The following is a 10,808-nucleotide window of genomic DNA, read 5'->3' as shown; positions in this document are numbered from 1 at the left end:
TGGGTGAGTGACTGGGGAGGCAGAAAGCTTCAGAGGACTGTGTTGACACACTTGGGGCAGGTAAAAGGCCACTGATGTGGGCTAGAGCAAGATAGGGTTAGAGCAAGAGAAGACATCCCCGGAAGCCAAGGAAGCTACCAGCAAAGCAGACCTGTTCTGGATGCATTCTGGCTGACTGCTGCTCCTTTGAGTCCCGATTCCAAATTCTCAGGAGCTGATCTGGCTGGATTTTGCAAAGAAGCAGGGTTCTTAGAGACCAATCTAATCAAAGAACCCCACCACCACCACCAGAGAAATGCAGACTGTCAGAGTGTGGTATGCCCAGCTCAGACCTCCCACATCAGCGCCCCCTGAGAAGATTCCAGATCATTTTAGTGCTCACCCATGTCTGACCACCATCTTCATCTGTTTGAGAACTTTAACTGCAACTCACTTCTGTGAAGAATTGTCCACATAGGCAGTTGTGCAAGTTGTGGTCGCCACTTTGTCACTGATGGGGGGAGGGGGGAGTATTACTTGACTATAAAGACTTTCAGCCCCAGATGCATTGCAAGATCCAGAGGAGTGTGACAAGGGGACAAGTGCATCCCAGCAACCACCCCAGAGGCGTCAGCAGTCTGTGCCCCTCTCACAGCACATACAACCCTCCCCAGCTTCTACCCGAGGGGTGACACTGCTGCCACCCTTGCAACGTGACAGCACCATGAAAGGCCAGCTCAACTCGAGTGTTTATCTTTTCTGAGCTTTCCTTCACTTTCCCAGAACTGCTCTTCAATGAAGGAAAATATTTGTAATGACAGGAAATGGCTGGTGGAAAACAAACGGCGTGGCCTTGCTGGTGAATTTCTTAGAGACAAACTGGACTGGAACAGAAAAATAAGTAGATGAGACCAAAGTGTACAACTGCCCTGCCCAATGAACCCCCTTTGAATCATGGGACAATAGGAGCAGGAAGAGACCTCCAAACCCACTTGAGTGGACTTTGGGGGCTCCTGACCTTGACCTCATGTTGTTAGACATCCCCCACATCCTCCAGAGCCAGCACCAGGGCAGCCTCGGCAGGGTCCTTTGTCAGGCTCTTCTTCCTGCGCCTGAGAGAAGGTTGGACAAAAGTGACCTTGTCTCCAAGCTTGGCAGTCATATGGCCATGTCTTCTCCTCAGTGGACCATGCATGTTGAAACTGCAGGCAGAATCTGGGGCTCAGAGAACTGGGAAACTTTTGTTCTTCCGTGACAGGGTTGGGTCCCCACAGGGGTATGTTTTCACTCAACTGAAAGGGACACTTTGGAGATAGAATATCTCAACTTCAAATGCAGTAGCATTTGCCTGTAGCTGGAAGTCTTCATTTCTGGTCTCCAGCTGTTGTCAGGCCACCAGGCCCCCACTGAATGGGCCTACGCCTGCAACTGGAAATAGGCAGTGCTGGGCTGGATTGCACGTAGACCAGCCTCTGTCTAGGAAGCCCATCTACAAGACAGCTATCTGTGAGAACACCCTGTACCCTCCCTGGGTGGATGCTGGGCTTGGAAATAAACCTGTTAGCTCTGGGTGATTAGGCTGGGGAATGGAGCTCAAGAATTACTTAAGAAAGAAATGAACTTCAAAGCTAGAGGTCCTCCTATGGAGAACACAGAACTTTCTGAAACTGCAGAGTCCTTTTAGTTCACAGGAGTGTCTGCTATCCTTAAATAAGGCCACTAAACACAAAAACTTAGATGGGGCCACTATTTTGTGTGTTGATCATGTTACTATATCTCGTTAAATGGCCTAGGTTGCTAATACCAAAGGCAAAAGTCAGGTATGTCCAAGGGGTATTCAGATCTCATATTTAGCCAAATAGAGGGGCAGCTTTTCATGGGCCTGGGTGAACTGAGGGAAGATGCAGAATGTGGGAGGCTAATCTCAACAGGAAACAACAGCTCTCACTTTCTGCAGTACCTACTGTGTGCCAGACTCTGCCAAACACAATACAGACATTGCTGAATCCTTTTGTTTGTTTAGGTGATGTTTAATTGCTAGAAAAGATGACCTACAAACTTGGGGTCATTCAAAGGTCTCAAGGTTCTTAATGCTGAACCAAAACAAAACAAAACAAAAAATGCTCCTCAAGTCAAAATCTACCAGTCACTAAAACAATCATTTTCTTCTGACAAATGTCTCTCCAGGTCTGAGGTGTGATGTCATGGATCGCTCATCCTGCCTTGGAACTACTGAAGAACTATAGGGTTTTTTTCAATCCCCATATATTCTTAGTTGGAACAGACCCCTGGTTGCACAGGCAGATTTAACAAGAAGAAAACAGCCAGGCTTGGTGGCACACCCCTTTAATCCCAGCACTTGGGAGGCAGAGGCAGGCAGATTTCTGTGCTATGGAGGCCAGCCTGTTCTGCATAGCAAGTTACAGGCCAGCTGGGGCTACAGGGAGACCCTGTCTCAAAAACAAAACAAACCAAATAAGGAAGAAAACACAATGATATTATTGAATACTTTGCAATGACTCAACAACTAAGTCTCAAAGAAGAGGTCTAGCCAATGGAGGTCCACTTGCCCCAAAACTGAGGTCCCTCCCTCCTGTTGTACTGCAGCCTCCCCTACACTGAGTAGAGGGACCCTAACAGCTCATCAACAAGAATGTCTCCAGACAGCCCAGGAAGGGTGTGAACCCATTTGCCTAGAACAAAGAAGTCATCTAACCTATACATCTTCCCCATTTGAGAACGTATACTCCTATGAGAATCAGATGAATGGGTGCAGTCCTTCCCCACAAAATGATGCCACCCACAAAACTTTGCATAGCTACTCCAGAGGTACAGAGACCAGGAAACCCACAGACTTCAGGCTTAGGATCTCTTCATTAAGCTATGAACACTGTTATTTGAAGACTAAAACAAGCCAAATGTCATAACAATAGCAGTGATAATAATAGTAATCATGGACACATCTATTGACCACTGACTCTCAAGCGCTTATGCCAGGGCTTGGTAAGCATTTTCTTTACCCCCCCCAATACTAAATATTTTATTTAATATATTTTTAATGTTTAATATTGGGAGGCACACATGCCACAGTACATATGTGGAGGTCAGAAAACAATTTTGTGGAGTCACTTCTGTCTTTCCACCTCTGCATGGATCTGGGGATTGAACTCAGGTCACCAAGCTTGTGTAGTGAGTGCCTTTACCTACTGAGCCATCTCAGTGGCCAATTATTTATTTCTTTTTAAAAATATGTTTTTATTTTCTGAGTATGAGTGTATTGCCTGCAGGTATATAAGTACACTGGTGTCATGCAATGCCCGCAGAGGTCAGAAGAGGGTGTCAGATTTCCCTGGAACTGGAGTTATTATGGACGGTTGTTAACTGCCGTGTGGGTGTTGGGAATCAAACTCAGGTCCTCTGCAAGAGCAACCAGTGCTCTTAACTGCTGAGCCATTTCTCCAGCCCATTTATTTCTTATTTTTAAATTTTATTTTTATAAAAAATAAAATATTTTTAATTTAAAAAATGAAATTAAATTTTAGTCAATTGCTTAAATCCATGGCCTAAAAAAGGCACAAATTACAGATTTAGAAAATATCAATCAGAACTAGTTTTTTCTAGTACATGTCTGTTTTTGACTTTGAAAAAAATATTTTTATTTATTATTTTTAATTTATGTGTTTGAGTGTATTGCCTGCATGGATGTAAGTGTGCCCATGTCATGAAATCCCTTGCAGAAGTCAGAAGATTGCGTTAGATCCCTGGGAACTAGAGTTACCGATGGTTGTTAGCCACCATGAGGGTGCTGAGAATCAAACCCACATCCTCTGCAAGAGCAGCCAGTGCTCTTAACCTGAGGCAGCTCTCTAGCCCCTAACATTTTTATTTTGAAATAATTATAAACTTGCAAAAGTTGCAAAGAGAACAGAGCTGCTCCCTGTACATGGGTCCCCCAGCTCCCCCAAGATCATACCTTATATCACCATAATGCCACAGCGAAACCAGGAACCTGAACTTGGTAGAATGTGAGTCCAGCTCTATGCCTTACTATCGTATGTGTAGATTAATGTGATTACCACAGTAACAGAGACACAGAACTGCTTCCTCACTACACTTCATCACTCTCTCCTGATACCCCATGTTCCTGAGACCGAGCAACAATTCATCTTTCATCTCTTTTGTTTTGTTTTGTTTTGTTTTAAGACAGGAGATCGTGGAGTCCAGGTTGGCCTCAGGTTTACTATATAGTAGAGGATGACTTTGATCCTCCACCTCCTAAAAACTGGGATTACAGCATGTACCACCACACTCAGTTTTATGCAGTGCTGAGAATCAAACCCAGGCCTTTGTGCATGCTGGGCAAGCACTGTACCAACTGAGCTATATCCCTGGCCTTTTAGCTCTGTAATTTTGACAGGCTGACAGCATCATATGAATGAAATCATGTAGTATTCGTCCTTTTGAGACTGGCTTTTTTTGTTGCACGGTATAATACCCCTGAAGTTTATTCAAGTTTTCACAGGATCAGCAGTATTATCCAATGTGTAGATGTATCACACATAGCTTGGCCATTCACCTATTGAATGATATTCAAGTTTTTTGCAACATTTGACTACTGCAATAAAGCTGTTATCTGTATTTCTGGAAAAAAAATTATTTTTATTTTATGTGTTTTGCCCACATGCATATAAGTGCACCATGTGCATGCAATGCCCACAGAGGCCAGAAGAGGGTGTTGGATCCCCTGGAACTGCACTTAAGCATGGTGTCAGCTGCCATGTGGATGCTGGGAACCAAACCCAGTGCCTCTACAAGAGAAGCCAGTGCTCTTAACTGCTGAGCCATCTCTCCAGCCCCTATTTAGTATTTTTGATTGACAGTCATAGTGACTCTGACACCATTAAAACCCTAGCAAGGGTAGTCCCTGGAACACTTGATAATCCAGTCACTACAAATCCAGGCTTTGAAGAGTAGAAGATGAGAAGCAATCGGGCTCTCTATTATTAGCCATATATAACAGGAATAGTGGTTTGAGGCCAGCCTAGGCCACAGAGTCCCTGTCTCAAAAAAGGAGAAGGCAGCAAGATGGCTCAGCAGGTAAAAAGTGTTTGCCACCGTCTCACAAGCTGAGTTCAATCCTTGGGACTGACATGGTAGTAGCAAAGCGATTCCCACAGGTCGTCCTCTGGCCTCTACATATGCACTGTGGCCCTCACAAACCTGCACCCCACATAATAAATTAAAACATAATAGGACCAGTGAGACAGCTCAGTGGGCAAAAGCACTTTTCCACAAGCCTGACAACCTGAATTCAATCCTGGGACCTATGTGTTTGAGAGATCTGACCCAAAAGTTGTCTTCTGACTTCCATATACACAGTGTGGTATGCCCAGGCCCTCCCAAAACTAAATATAATAAAAATTTTAATGTAATAATGAAAAAATATGGATACCAAAACTTCAATTTCGGACCCATGAGATGGCTTAGCTGGTGAAAGTACTTGCCAAGCAATCCTGGCACCCTTATTCACTGTCTAAACCCAGAAGGAAGGAGAGAACTGACTCCCAAAAGCTGTCCTCTGACTTCTACATGCATATTGTGGCATGCACATGCACACACACACACACACACACACACACACACACACACACACTTTTTTTTTAAAGGAATCTTCACCTGTTGAGATGGATCAGTAAAGATGCCTGCTGTCAAGCCTGAGTTCCATCCCCAGAACTCATATGGTGGAAGGACAGAACCATCTTCTCTTGCAAGTTGTTCTCTGACCTCCACATACATGCCATGGCACACACATGCACACACACACACACAAATTTTTTAAAAAGAAACTTCAGCTTTACCAAATTCTTACCATGTCACAGAATACTATTCTTTTGATTGTTCCCCTAACAATTAAAAACCTGTGAAAGCCCTTAGCATGCTGGCGGGGGCGGGGGGGGGTGTTGTACATAGCAGCTGGCATGCACCACTGGCTTTTGCTTGGTATCCCTCTCTCTACTATCCACTTAACCCTCACAGCAGATTTATGGATTCAGTCTTGTTTTTGTCCCCATTTGTCAGCTGGGGGAAATGAGGTTCAGAGAGCTTAAAGAATTTGCTTCAAGAAGAATGGGAATCAGGGCATAAGCCATCCTCAAACCTGCTTGCTTTCCCGAGGGACAACATGGGTGAGTCTGGATTGTGGGCAAAGGTAAGGAAAACTGGTGGAAGAACAGAAGGGGATCACATGCCTTGGCAGCACCCTGGCCAGTGTAAAGAGAGAGCATCCTCCCACACAGTTTTGCCTGAATTGTCTGCCCAGCAGGGGAGGGCCTCTGGCTTCCAGAACTGTCTGCCCCTGGCTCGCCCCGCAGCAGGGGCAAAGCAGGAGCTCAGATCCAAGACAGCTGGCGGCCTCACATTGTTTTGCATCTCCCAGGTTTTCTTAATTATAACCAGTTCACCACCCTCAGCAATTCTTTGTTCCCATCTACTAATACTCATGAGTTGGAACCATCCCCCGAGCCACCCAGCCAAGCCCTGGGTTAAAATCACTTCCCTTCCCACATAAAGAATCCCTGTCTCTTAGAGCTCGTTCTTCTCAGTCTGGTGAGGCAAGGAAGGTCTGGCCTGGCCTGCCCTTTACAGGTCATCTTGGTTAGCTGGGATTTGCCATAGGGGCCATCCCAGTCTTCCTTATTTGCAATTGGAGCCCAAGGCTTTGAACTTAACATTCCAGAAACAGACACTAAGCTTGTGGGATCTAGAAAGTAAGGCTGAAAAAAGCGACAGCGTGCAGAGAGAAGGACAGGGCTTGATGTCACATGCTGTATGTATAGCTTTGGTCAAGTAACCTGTCTTCACTAAGGAAGCCAGTGATTCCCAACCAGAGAAGCACAGCAGTGAGCTCAGGACTATAGGCCTAGGCTCAAAGCAGACTGTATTGTCCCTACTTCCCAGACTTCAGTAAAGTTATTTTGCCTTCTAAACTCCACTTACCCACTTGTAAAATAGGTAGAACAGGGGCTAGAGAGATGGCTCAGCGGTTAAGAACACTGACTGTTCTTGCAGAAGACCCAGGTTCAAATCCCAGCACCCACGTGGCAGATAACAACTGTCCAAAACTCCTGTTCTAGGGGATCTGACGGCCTCTTCTGTCCTCTGCAGGCATTGCACGACATGGGTGCACTTACCTACATGCAGGCAATACACGCATACACATAAGATAAAAAAAAAATAATTTTTTTTAATTAGGTAGAACACAGCTGGGTATGGTGGTACACTAGAAATCCCAACTCTTGGGAGGCTCAGGCAGGAGGTAAAGCTAGCCTATACCACATAGCAAGACCCTGTTAGGAAATAAAAGTTTCTCCCCTTTAACTCAGTCACTGGCCTGTAAGTTCTCAATGTATTTGAATTTTTTTTTAAATGGTAACTAAGGATGGCAGTCTGGAGAGGACTCAAAGTAATAAGGGCCTGGCCCATAGTCCTAATTCTTGCTGTTTTGGTTGGCTTGGTTTTTGAAGTGCTTGTTATTTTTGTTTTGTTTTGTTTTGTTTTGTTTTTGAGACAGGGTTTCATCCTGCCCAGGCTGGTCTTGAACTTGCTATGTACCTGAGGTTGGCCTAATCTCTACCTCCTGAGTGCTGGGGTTACATATATGTACTGCCATGCCCAGCCAGCAGTCCCTATTCTGAAAATGGAAGCTGAATCACAAACTGGACCTCACAGGGACTACCAGAGCTCGGGGACCCTGGATGAGTCTGACTTTGGGCTAGAAATGGTCATGTATCAAACTGCAAAGTAAACAACACACAAAGGACAGTTTGCTCCTTAGAAAATAATTCCTGACTTGCTTCCTTTCAGTAGCTAGTTTTCCTCATGGTATATTCAATACATGGTCCCATTTTGTGTGGGGGGGGATGCATGTGTATGTGTTTGTGTGCATGTGTGTTTAGAGGTACACATGCATATGGACATGTGTACATGCATTGGAAGTTGATTTTGTATATCTTCCTCAATTTCCACCTTACTTTAAAATTTATTTAGAAAAGAGGGAAAATAAAATAAAACAAAATGTATTTATTGCATTTCTAATTTATATTCTGGGGGGGGGTACGCAGTGTCATAACATGCATTTGGAGGTTAAAGGACAGCTTGTGGGAGTCAGTTCTCTCCTTCCACTATCTGAGCTCAGGGATTGAGCTCAGGTTGTCAGGCTTAGCAGTGAGCATCTTGACCAGCTGAACCAGCTCCCTGGACCTCTCTTCTTTTTTTTGGTCTTTTTGAAACAGGGCTCCCTGTAGCCCCAGCTGGCTTTGAACTCACTATGTAGACCAGGCTAGCCTTGAACTCACAGAGACCCACCTACCTTTGCTTCCTGAATGCTAGGATTAAAGGACCTTATTTTTTGAGACAAGGTCTCTCATTGGAACTTGATGATTTAAGTAGGCTGGCTGGATAGCAAGCTCCAGGGATCTTTCTGTCTTGGCCTCCAGAGTCCAGGAATTACAGGCATGGGCCACCTTGCCTAGCTTTTTTATGTGGGTTGTTGGAGGTCAAACGCAGGTCCTCATGCTTGCCAAGCAAGCACTTTAAGAACTGAGCCATACCCCATAGCCCTTCACCTTCTAATGGTTTAATACACCCACCTCGCTGTCCCCACTTGTTCAGCAAATTTCATTATCTTTTGCCTCGAATAAGGGAACAAATACAGAAGAACTTGGATGTCCTCCAGGTCCTTCAAGGCCCCCAGGTGGGTAAACAGACCAAGGCGCAGGCCCCTGCTCACCGCCAGTGCCCAGTCTCCCCCGCCACTTGCACCACCCTGGCGAACCTCTGCAAACCTGCAGAAGGCCGTGTTGGCGCGGCCTTGCTCACCTGCGCCGCCCTGTGGTAAGACCTGAGATTGCAGGAGCAGGAAAAGGCGGGCTCTGAGCCCACCAGCAGATAAACTCCCTTCTCAATATTGAAGGTTTCTTGGCCTCCAGGACCTAACCTTGGAACACTGCCCCTGCACGCTCCCTCTCACAACCTAGAACTCTCCGACTTGCTGAGGTTGAGTCTCCATTGTCCTGACCTCATAGGATTCAACAATAGGAAATGATTCCCCACAATGGGTTTATTAGTTACTTTCGTGTCCCTGTGAAAAATACCTGACAGAAACAAGGGAGGAAAATGATTTTGCTTCATGGTGTCAGAAGGTGCAGTCCTTCATACCTAGGAGAACATGGTGGACCAAGAAACAGAGAAAAGGGTCAGCAAGAGACCAGGGCAAGATGTATCCCCCAAAAGCAACTCCTTGGAACTGGAAAATTATTGTTGAAGAGCATCTTTTCTACTTTTAAAAGGAACTCAGTCCATCAGCAAGGGTATGATCAGATAAATCATCCTTACCTCCATCTGTGAAATTCTGTGCTGCCTCGAAACTAATGTGGGGCATTAGCAGACAGTTTATCAGGCTATCCTAAAGAATCAAGTCACAGAACAAAATTTAAGTATGTACCAGATTTGCCAAATTTTTTTCTGTTTTAAAAAATATTTATTTTATGTGGATGTGTATTTTCCTGGGTGAGTTTATGTGCACCACATATGCAGGAGTCCACAGAGGCCAGTAGAGAGTGTCAAATCATCAAATCTCCTGGAGCTGGAGTTGCCAGTGGTTATGAGTTGCCATGTGGGTGCTGGGAACTGAACCCAGGTTCACTGCAAAAGCAGCAAGTGCTCTTAACCACTGAATCATCTCTGCAGCCACATTTTTAATGTTTTTGTATGTATATATCTGTGTGTGGATATGGGGACATGTGTGCACAGTTCCCCTGAGACTTCAAGATGGTTGTGAGCAGCCTGACGTGGATGCTAGGAACTGAACTCAGGTCCTCTGAAAGCACAGTATGCACTCTTAACTGCTGCTCCATCTCTCTACCATCTCTCCAGCTTACACCCCCCCCACCCCCTGCTTAAGGCAAAGTCTTGTTAGGTTGCCCAAGTTAGTCTGAAGAACATATACATCTCCACCTATGCAAAGACACTGAAAAGTCCTAAACTCCATTTTATTTTATTTGATGTATTTACATGAGACTTGAATCTTTTGTATTTATGAGTCATATGTGCTATTTTGAAAATAAAATGCACATTGATTATAAAAAGAATTCAAAAAGCAGAAAAAGCAAAGGGCAATGGAAGCCTTCCCCATCTCAGAAGAAAGTAGTCATATGTGTTCTAGAACACAACAGGAGCATCAAGAAGTATCATGTCCCCTGCTTGGGCAAGTCACCTGGGGCCCCACCTGTCCCGCGCTATCGTCTCGCCAGCAAGAACGACGCGGCACACTCAGGATCCTTCTGCAGAAAAGCTTTAATGCATCTTGAGAGGGAGAGCATAAGCTTACAGGGCGAAGACCCCGAATGTCGGAAACCCAGCCCTTATATAGGTTAGTAAGCCCATCTTGGACGTGGCAACTCTTGATTGGTCGCAAACTCATCAGCCCATATCACGCCACGAGGTAGGCAGAGACTAGAAGGTGGAAAATTACTTCGGGCATGCGTACTGACTTATTTACTGCTCAGCATGAACCGGATGTGAGCGCCATCTTGTAATGGCGTCTGCAGGGACGGCAGGCGGCTCCCCACAATCCATGATCTTCATTAATCTCTGGATAGAAAGATACACATTTGCTGGTGTTGGATATGCACACCATCAATCCTAGGACTTAGTGGGCAGAGACAGGCAGATCTCTGTGAGATCAAGGCCAGCCTGATTTACATAAGGATTTCAAGCCAGCTGGGGCTAAGGAAGATCCTGTCTCAAAAATACGAAAAAAAAAAAAAAGC

The sequence above is a fragment of the Nannospalax galili genome, unplaced genomic scaffold (assembly GCF_000622305.1).
Source record: "Nannospalax galili isolate Female #2095 unplaced genomic scaffold, S.galili_v1.0 scaffold259, whole genome shotgun sequence".
In the NCBI taxonomy this organism is placed as follows: domain Eukaryota; kingdom Metazoa; phylum Chordata; class Mammalia; order Rodentia; family Spalacidae; genus Nannospalax; species Nannospalax galili.
This window is presented reverse-complemented; position numbering follows the sequence as displayed.